The sequence below is a fragment of the Anneissia japonica genome, unplaced genomic scaffold (genome assembly GCF_011630105.1).
Source record: "Anneissia japonica isolate Jap-2015-1 unplaced genomic scaffold, ASM1163010v1 scaffold287754_len4335492_cov202, whole genome shotgun sequence".
NCBI classification, from domain to species: domain Eukaryota; kingdom Metazoa; phylum Echinodermata; class Crinoidea; order Comatulida; family Comatulidae; genus Anneissia; species Anneissia japonica.
Genome location: NW_022705543.1, coordinates 2,603,909 through 2,615,132, shown reverse-complemented (window position 1 = coordinate 2,615,132; position 11,224 = coordinate 2,603,909). Strand labels below are relative to the sequence as shown.

General features: G+C 32.7%; 1 non-coding gene across 1 annotated transcript; it reads left to right on the top strand.

Moving 5' to 3' along the window:
• Window positions 1-10,796: 10,796 nt before the first annotated feature.
• Window positions 10,797-10,870, top strand: Trnan-guu. Its single transcript has one exon. It is a non-coding gene; the product is annotated as a tRNA-Asn (tRNA).
• Window positions 10,871-11,224: the final 354 nt, after the last annotated feature.

Genomic DNA, 11,224 nt, shown 5'->3' with positions numbered 1-11,224 from the left:
CATGTTCACAGCAGCTAATTTCTCCAATTTCCACCAACATTATGATCTTTTAAGATAGCATAGCTTTCATTTGTTTCAATAACAATGATATATAAAAATATAATACATTATATCAATTATATCTAGTATGTCTTTTCGTTTCAAATGCTGAAGGTGAGGGCGTTCGATACGTTATTGATACGTTAAAAACAGTGCTCTTCTCTTTAATGCTTACAACTGAAAAGCATGCCTCCGATCGGAGGGCCCATTGAAATATAAAGAATTAGATTGGCAAAGCGAGATTCATGCTCTATTTAAAAAAAATATAAAAATAAAAAAATAGGCTATGCTTGACATAGTTTTTTTTTTTTTTTTTTTTAACCCATCCCCGCTTCTTTGTTGGCAATTCACTTGAATAACTGTACAAGTAAAAGATTGTTGACTTTTTAGTTCTGTCTTGGACATCTCATGGCACATGGCACCGGATTTACTCTTACAAGTAAATTTCCAGACGATAGCCAGCAACTGACTCCCGAATGGGCAGTATCCACAAAAACTCTGGAACAAAAATGTAAAATTGCCAGAAGAAGTAAAGCACGTCCTTACTTTATTGGTTGATTGATGAATTGATTAACTGATTGAAAACTGTGCTACATGTAAATATGCTTTAAATGTAAAAATGAAATTCACCCGGTTCGATTGTTTAAAGAAAACGCGAGGGTTATCGATATTATTAAACGTCTGATGTCTGTTATTTGACCTACCGTCCTTAAAAAACTATGATCTCAAGCCTATTAACACCTGTGCCAAAAGGTGTGTCGTTGTTGTAAACCGAGTGCATAATTTCATCACTATTATCATGATTGTAACACTACAAATCCGTGTTCCGGTGACGCGTCCATCATCGGGTCGAACGATTGACGAGAATTATATTTACAGCACATCTTCGCCTGTGAGATGGTCCTAAATGTCGTGTTATCCAAATAATCTGTTACAGGCGACCTCTAGAGCGTCGGTGCTAGCTATTTTTCTTGGACGATCTTAAAAGGCCTCATAAACGCTAACATTAACTACTAACGGGTAAACAATCGTCCGAAGAAACAACTTGATGGCTTTTTAATTCTTTCGCTCAGAGGGTACCATCAAATGATCAGATCAACAAGATGTACTGCATTGAACGCCAAAAAACACCACTCATTTATCTAGATAAACACTTTTTTATATAAGAACACATTATATAAGAACAATGAGCTTGAAATTGCTTAAAAATTAAGAAAAAAATAAGAACAAATTGAGGCTGAGGTAAAATGACAAATGAGGTGCGTATTTAAAAAAAAAATAGAAAACCAACATATCTTATCTATCTGACCGTACCTCATTTGCAGTAGGTGCGACATACTAATACTGCTGTACAATAGGCCTAATAATTTTCTATGTTTGAAAAGTGTGTAAAAATAAGAACAGGTTGAGCCTGAAATCGGCAAAAAAAAAGAACATTGAGCCTGCGGGCAAACTTTTACTGGTTCTTATAAAAAAAAATGTGTAGACCGTATAAAAAAAGCACGATTCAATTGGCATAGGAATAGGCTTATACCAACTGGAGTTTCGTTTTTTTTTTGTTTCTTTTGTTTTTTTAATGTGACATAAAAACGCTTTTTATGTAAGTTGTGCTGATATGTTTGATAAAAATTTCGTTTCAGCGTTAATTGAATCAACAGGTATAGGCCTAAATAAGACGAAAACAAACATGAGTGACAGTGAGCGAATTTCAAACAACACACGCACATCATCATCACAAACACGTACATTTTACTGTATTGCAATTTAAAGACGTACAGAATAACTACAATATTGAAGACATATTCGAGTACTCCACGGGAACTCATACGTACGCGTAAATCACAATTATTTTGATCATTATTAAGACCTTTCTTAATAAAAGGGTGAAAAACTATATACATGTTTCGAACAACAGTTTAAAAACACAAACAGAAAACGGTAAGTATGTGATAAATGATGTCGTCGAGATTTGGTTTATTAGTTGGTGTTTAGTTGGCGGGATGACACAAGATAAGAAGATGACGGCATGAAGTAAGAATGCGCCAGCATGGCAAGGATGATGATAACATAAATCACTACAATTTTTTTAATATAAGAACACATTTTATAAGAAATGCGAGGCTGAAATTGCTTAAAACAAAAGGACAAAATAAGAACTAATTAAGGCGGAGGTAAAATGTCAAATGTGGTTTTTATTTTCAAAAATAGAAATCCAACAAATCAAGCTTGTTAAATACAGTAAGTTATAATTTTCTAAAAGGTTTACTGTAAAATTCTTAAGTGCAATAGGCGTGACTATGTAATACTCTCAATCTTAATATACTGCTGTACAATAATTTTTTGTCTTTGAAAAGTGTTAATAAGAACATTTTAAGCCTAAAATTGGAAAAAAAAAAGTTAACTGGTTCTTAAAAAATAAAAGTCTGCTTATTAATAGATGGTTCAAGAACAAGATGTATACCTGTCTCTTATACACATCTAGATGTGTATAAGAGACAGACACAATACTGATAAGATAAAGCTGTAACATAGTAACTGAGATGTTTACCCTGAAATATTAGGGTCCTAAATATTAGGGTCCTAAATCCAGTAGACCGCCACGATTGTTTTTCTCACGACTATGAAAACAACTCCGGGTTTGTGAGTTTGACGATGTGGTCTGAGAAGAGGGTTTGATTTTAGGGTGCTGGTCAGTTAACGAAAAAAAGGCCTAAGTATCAATCAATCAATCATGCTCTCTAGATCTAGAGGTGTCAGGGGATATGCCAACCTGGAAAAAATCCCTTGGATTGCTGGAAATGGGTTGTCAACCACATTGAGTAGTAGGCCTAGGCTACCCATATGATTAAACATTCTTATAAACAGGTACTTTACCTTAAAATTTACCCCGCGTTCCAACCAACATAAAGAGCTTCCCGGCGCTATACAAAATATGTTCTGTTCTATTCTATACACGCCATTATGAACAGTTATGTGAACCAGGGAACAGTGAAATTTCACTGTTCCCTGTGTGAACTTAGTTGTAAAATGTTCTGAAACAGCTTTTACGATAGCAATTGAGTCGGCCATCAATTAGAAAATAAATTGTTATTTTTACCAAAATTCCTTGATTATTACTTTACATTTTGTTAGGCCTACCTGTTTGTTTTTTCTTTTAATATCCTATAGCCATAAAACAAATTTCCATAACACTCGTACTTTCATAATCCTCTTTCCAGATACTGTTTAAATTCGGGCATTCAAAATGTTCTAATGTAATTATTTGAGCGGTTTTTGCATAAGTTCTCATACATTTAAACTAAAATTCTTCAGCCAGTGCTGTTTATTTAATTACAGTAGTTATTTACGTTTTTCAATAACAGATACAAATTGATAATGATAGACATAAACCTATTTTTAACTTTGATTTATATTAATATTCAAGTCTAGAAAAACATATAGACTTGATAGCTCATTAGTGGCCAGGTGTATTAACCATTTAGTCTTTCGGTTCCCCTTCTGTTGTCGAAATCATTAGTTACATTTCACCAACACCTTGATTTACGCGCGGGGCATCAAACAAACCGGACGCTGTGTGGTCCGTTGCCCAGTCTAGTTTTTACCTTTTTATCCCTTGTACTCTACGGCATGTGTGTGGTACCAAGGGGATGTTTGTTGATACCGGGTGCGAACAAGCATTAATCATGGAGCATCGAGAAGGCTATTAAGTCATTGCAAAGTCGTAGGGTCCAAGGAGCTTTTGACTTACTTTAAAATCCACCTCAGCTGTAGAATTTATTGTTTGTGCGTTTGCTACTGCAAATAATCAAATGATACCACTGCTTAAATTGACTGTCAAATTACGCCCGTAATATAAATGTTGACATTATATTAGGCGTTCATTGCAGCTCGGTGCGTGCGTCTTTTACCGGCATGTTTACACCATTTTAGCTCCATCTGCCTATTATAGTAATCAGTGTCAAAGTGATGTTGGCTTCCTTAAAAGTTACAAGCGTATATTATGGCTATCACTGTCTATTATTACCGCGGTAATCGAGTCGGCAAGTTATGCCAAGCTTTATTTTTCTTCCCACTCTCATCGAAACCCCAAGGAACTCCGCCAAAGTATCTCGATAAATCTGTATACCCAAGAAAATGAGAAGAGTTTATAGAGATGAACATGATACTTCAAACAAACAACATCATTAAATCATTTAAACAGTAATTCATGATAACATTATGTTGTTGGTGATTTTGATTAGATAAACAAGAATTTTAAAAAATGGCAGTGATGATGATGAGAATAATTATAGTGATTTTATGAGTATTATGATTATGATGACGATAATAATAATAATTATAATAATAATGATAATAAAAAATAAATAATGATAAATATGATGAATATGATGAAAATAATGATTGTGATGAAGATACAATACCATTATTATTAAATTAATAATACAATAAAAAACATCAGATTTATATGTTCTTAATATAATTGTTATTGTTATTATTACCGTACCATTATAATTTACATCATTCTATTATTATGATTTTTTTTTTGTATTATTATAATCATAAATTTGATATTATCACAATCGTTCTCGTCTGCACATTTGGTTTATATTCATCATGATGATGTGAGGAACAAAAAAAATCCGTAATAGTCTAATTTCGGGGAAAAAATCATTTTTTGGGTAATAACAAATTAGTGTTAATTTAGTAATAAACGATAGCCCAACAGCGTGTGAGAATAAAAACTGATAGGTAATGAATGATATGGCCGGATGTTTTTTTGCAACTTTAAAAGAAACAACTTACCCTCCATTGCAGAGGAAATGATGCAGAACTTTAACCCGATGACCGTGTGAAATATTGTTTGTGTTGCTAAATATTTATCTGAGTGGTCGAATACGGGGTGGTACATCACGAATGATTGTTGCTTTGTATTAGACCTACCAGTTGCACAATCGATTTAGCGATTAATTAAAAATATTATGATCTAGTAAACGAAAAAAAAATACGGTTTTCAATATTTAAAAAAAAAATGAAAAGTTGAGTATTATATTACGATTAAACAAATTGGATTATGTTGATGTGATGGGGATAGTGATGATGACCAAAATTTATGATAAAAATAAAGATGATAATAATGATAGAGACGATGATGTTGATGAGAAGAAGAGATGATGATATAATGATGAGAATGTTGATGATGATTATGGTGTTCAGAATGATGATAGTGATGATGATGATAATAATAATAATAATTCGTTATTTGTCCTCATTCATTGGAAGTTGGAAATTCGGGCTGAGCCCACATGAACCCCGGGCGCCGCAGTGCAGCACCGCCCAACGTAACTACAACACATAACGTAGACTTAACACAGATACAAATGTTGTCCTAACCGGCTTAACTCTCAATATAAAAGGGTTATTCGAGGAGCCAAGCGATCAGACTTCAATTAAAATCCAACGCTGGCTGGGTTTGGACCGGGGTCCTCAGCACAAGAAGCAGAAACAATAGGCCTAGGCCTACATTTCGGCCAACCGCTCAGCTAAAAAAAAAAGGAGGAAAAAATGAAAACCTATTTTATGTACTTGAATTATTATAGGACAACCCTTAAACTACAAACTGCAATTATATACACTTAAAAGATAAATAAAATCAATTTGTTTCTGAAAGTGAAGGGAATTTTGTGGTTGACACATTTTTCTGTTTGAGGTCGCGGGGCATCAATCAGCATTTCAAAGGCTCTCCATACTCTTACCGTGAACCAATGAACTTTAGTCCACAACAACCATCTAACATGAATACAGTCGTCTTAATTGGCCGACCCGAGATGGACTAATGGGCCTAAATGTCACATGACTGGGCTATGTGTTAATGTACGTCAACTTTGCATAAGTTATTCATCTTCCTGATATGGTCAGTGGTATGGACCCACTGGGAGAACTGGAGGCGTGAGAAATAACCGTTCACATTAGGCTTACTCGCAAGCACTCACAAAGCTTGCCTCGTCGGGATTATCCATATTTCGTTCCCAGTGGGGATGGGGGAATATGGACATAGGCCTACAACCGTATTCATCAATACAGGGTTGACAAAAACACTCGGTTACCTGTATTTATGAATACACTTTATTATTATAATTTTTATTATTATTATTATTATTATTATTATTATTATTATTATTATTATTATTATTATTATTATCATTATTATTATTATTATTATTATCATTATTATTATTATTAGGCCTATTATTATTATTATCATCTTTGTTATGTATTTTTTTATATTTATAAATGATAATAGTAATCTTCCATTTTAATGTAAAGTTTTATCGTATTAAATTTCATTTCTTAATGTCAATTCTTATTATAATACTTTTATTATGATGACAATATTTATTTTCCATTTTAATGTATTTTTTATATGTTTTATTGCCATTCCCTCGTGTAATTGTAACTCGCAATTTGGCCATTGGCCACGAATTGTTACAAATGAGGAACTTGTACTTGAATTTGAATAAAGTGAAATATATATTATTATTATTATTATTATTTATTTATTATTATTATTCTTATTATTATTATTATTATTATTATTATTATTATTATTATTATTATTATTATTATTATTAATATTAATATTATTATTATTACTTTATAACACATTTTATAAGAACATTGAGTCTGAGATTGCTATAAAAAAAAAGAAAATAAGAACAAATTGAGGCTGAGTTTTCATATTTTTTAAATAGAAAAACCAACAAATCAAGCTAATCACATACAGTAGCAGCAGCAGCCGTGACTATGTACTACCCTTTAATAATACAGTACAGAAATATACTATGCTGTACAATAATAATTTTCTATCTTTGAAAAGTGTGTAAAATAAGAATAAAACTAGATAGACCTAATGGTCACACTGGATGCAGGTCTACAAAGGAAGGACATGCAGCACATAATTAACTGCAACATTGACATTGGATCGATATGTACATACATAGACCTATCGAGAGGTATTGCACATACGTGTACTGTATAAATGTAGGGAGGACTATAATTATGCAGGACGAAACCTGAAACGATCATGTTGGTCAACGATTAGAAATATAAATACATTACGCATATTGAAATTAACAGCTGACGTGCATAAACATGGACGTGTTACATTACCATTAACAAGGCTCATACACTTTCCGCACAAATCCGATATATTTTGCTTTAACTTTGAAAAACGATACATTTCCATACAGTGGAACGTTTAGGAGTAAACATGTAAAAGTGCAAGTCAACTCGACAGCTTTGTTAGCAATGAAAAAGCGATAATCGCTCGATCTACGATAACATCAACCGGTATTATAACCCAGTCAATTCCGTAGATTTGTGCTTTGTCCAGCTAGCTTCTTATCACGCTGCACTATTATCTAAGCCATAAAATTACTCTTAGATAAATAAAGTAAATCAAGATCCACAAATAATTAAAACGCAAAAATATACATTGATTCTGTGGCACACAATAAGAAAGTTCACCATTTAAAACGACTTACACGCCATTCAAATCAACTTATTTTTTCACGTTGAATTTTAAGTTCTTTTATGGAAGACCTTGACGAATGATAAAGATCAGAAATCATTAAAAAAGACAACAGCGGACTTGAAACCTTACGAATGTTAACTTCAATAACAATCCTGAAACAACCCAATAATATTGTTTGTATGGTATGACATGAGCCTCGGAAATTTTCCACAGATTACATATCGAGGTTTGGACAATGCGACCGAGATTCTGAGGTACACACGGTGGTGTAGGCAGGCCAATAAGTGAAGGTCTATGTTTTAATAACTCCAGATTATTTCCAAAGCCATATTATATGAACGTGTGACTGTCGACCGGTTTGGGTGGGCTGGGGGAGTGATGAGGATTTTCACTGGGGTTGAGAAGGACAGACAAATACCTACCCCGTATTAGCCTATAACCACTATCGTCTGTACCCTAACTCAAACCATTACTCTAATTTAGGTCTTTAGTTTAGCATCATTTCACCATCAGGTGTGTCGTTGTTGTATCTTGTATTGCATGCTGTGTTCAATTTAGTTTATTTGCATTGTATTGTTTGAGTTTAAGTATATATTCACAGCTGACGTCATGGTCTGCCGATGGGCTGAGTTCAGACCACCTCAACTTTCCTAATGTTGCCCTCTCTTCCCAAGAACCTGAATAGATTCTAGCCATAATTTCATTAAAGAAAAACTTTAAAATTAGTTAGTTTATCTTCATTCTTCCTTCGTTATTGAATAAGCCCCAGCTCTATTTGAAAACAAATTTCTTAAATGTAACTTATATGCCAATATTTATCTATTTATTTTATAATTATATATTTCAAGAGTCAAGATTTCTTTATGTGTGTACATCACATCGCAAAACAGAGTGCGAGATTAAGACAAAACAACAATATAATTACCGTCTTATTAAAGCCCTAAAACTTATTTGATATTTTGCTTAAGAATTGAGATATTGTTCTACGGGTTTGTAATTTTAGCCTTTTACCCGAGGGTAATTATAGCTAAATATACTCACAAAGAATGGTTAAAAATAATAATACTATATAATGTGTATATATATATATACGAGATGGTCCAAGCCCCACACCGTTGTTGTAAATCGTCAACGAATTTGTCGGCCGTTCACCGTGGCCGAAAGGAAGATTCAAGATAAATCCTGGTCAGCAACTTATTTGATATTAAACAGAAACGTGTAATTAAAAAAAAATCAAATTTAGTAAATGCTATACTGTATGCAATTAATACAAAATCTCATTTTTTATAATACAGTAATCATTTAACTGTCTGTTTGACTATCGATGCAGATACGAAAACACCAGATTACTGACTCACAATTCAATGATAAGTCACAATAATAAAACGTAATTTTATATGGGTTTTTTTTCCCATTCTCTTTGAACTTGAACAATTTGCTATGAAAGGACCATGGTGTCTCGATTTGTAAAGTGAATAGGTGCACTTTACAGTCAAGTTCACAAGTATGATAATATCAGGCCAGACCTTGGAATCATTCGCTTCAGTTAATATGACCTTCAAACCTTAGTGCGCAGGCCCGTGGTATACAAAACACGTTCAATATCAGCACAGAAGTGAATGATTATTGTCACAGATACTGTACTATACATAGGTCATTGATTATACTTTTTTAATTGTTTTTACCCTAAAATAATAATAGAATTGTGCAAAACAAACTTCAGTACAGTAGAATAGCAGAGAGAAGTGATGATACTGAATTGAGGGCGCTGTACACAAAAATCATGCAATACTGTATTCTTGCATTATGATGGACTGTCCCAATGCGCCGTACAAAATGGACTAAAGAGCCGTATATGACTATACCTTTTGTCAGATACTCTATATAAAATCGCACTATATAAGCCTATTATTAAAACGGGCTTTTAAACAAGATCATAACCATATAGGCCTATACAAATAAATATGCCTAATATATATTTATATTTAACTTTTATCTCATTGTTATTTCATTTAATTTTTACCTGAAGGTGAAGTCGAAAAAAAATATTGATAAAATACAATAGAATCCCTCTTTTGAGACACCCCTAGTCATAGGGGTTAATGTTTAATATATTCAGTAGGCCTACACTGCCATTTCTCTTCCTTTTCCAATATTATTAACCAGCTCCGTCACTATTAAATTTGCATCAATTATCGCACTGTTAAGTATTTTCAATCAGTTTCCGAGGGTGTGGGACTCCTCCTACTGACCTCTGAGATGAACTTGCATCAGCACATCGTTTCCATTACTTTCTGATGTGATTTTTCGTGTTTAAGATATTACCGGTACTCATTTTTATATTTTGTCATGCACTTATATCTATTTTTATAATATATTTTTTACATTATATTTTACTATTTAATATTCTGAATGTTTGTTATACTCTTGTCAGAGGAAAAAACAGTCACAGCAATTAAATGTGCCCATTGTGTATCCTAATACCGACAAGTGCATTGTCTTTTGTGTGTCTTCTTTTACGATCGAATTTGGCGAAATAAATTAAATGAAAATATACTCTTTCTCGGCGGAGGGGAAATATATTCTGAGATAACGAAATTACCAAACAAAAAGGCAATATTACGAAATTTATTATAAATAGTTTTAATTTAAATTTAATTTTAACAATAAAAAATAAATAAAATACACAATTTTAAGTGGAAACTTCCACTACTAAAATAATAAAAAGATTTTGGGAAAAATGACGACTTGACGATCAGATACAGTTCTCTCGCATTTGATTAGAATCACCGAAGAGTATCAAAAAACTTATCTGGATATTCCATTATAACGATAGGGTGAAATTATTTTCACCAGTTTCACAATGAGGCTGTTTTCATATCAAGAACTGTAGATATAATCATATTACTGTATAGTAGATAAGAATTATGAATAATATACAAATCTAGATTACTTAAAAATTAAAAGTGTTTTTAAACAGGGAATATGCTGCTGTGATTAATAAACGGACAATAGACCGCCCTCTCACGAGAAATAAAATATAGCATCGTATATAACTGCAAATATGTATTTATCCACATTCTGGTAATGTAACTCGTGATACAATAAGGACCTATATGTAAACAATTACAATATAAAAGCTATATGAGCTGTATTTCTACCCTCGTTACAGCTGTAACTGTAATGTGAACTTCCTACCTAAACAACAAAGCCGGTTACTCAACATGTCTCTGTGGCGCAATCGGTTAGCGCGTTCGGCTGTTAACCGAAAGGTTGGTGGTTCAAGCCCACCCAGGGACGCTGTTTCTTTTTTTTTTCCCACTTTTCTCCATTTTTTGACTTCTTGGTTTATCCACTATAATCGAATTCTTATTTTCTTTCGGTTTTTGATTTTTTTTTTTTAATTAAATAATTTGTTTAACTGTTCTCTATTTTTAAACTTCTTGGTTTGTCCACTATCCTCAAATTTTAATTTTCATGCGGTTATATCTGATTTTCTGGTTTGCTTATAGCAACTTTTTGCTATTTTTATTTAACAAATAAAAATTAAAATAGAGAACACATTCCTCACTTTCATTATAGACTGATATATTATCACTTATAGCGTAATATAAAACACAACTTGCAAATTCTGATCTATCTGCCATCACTTGC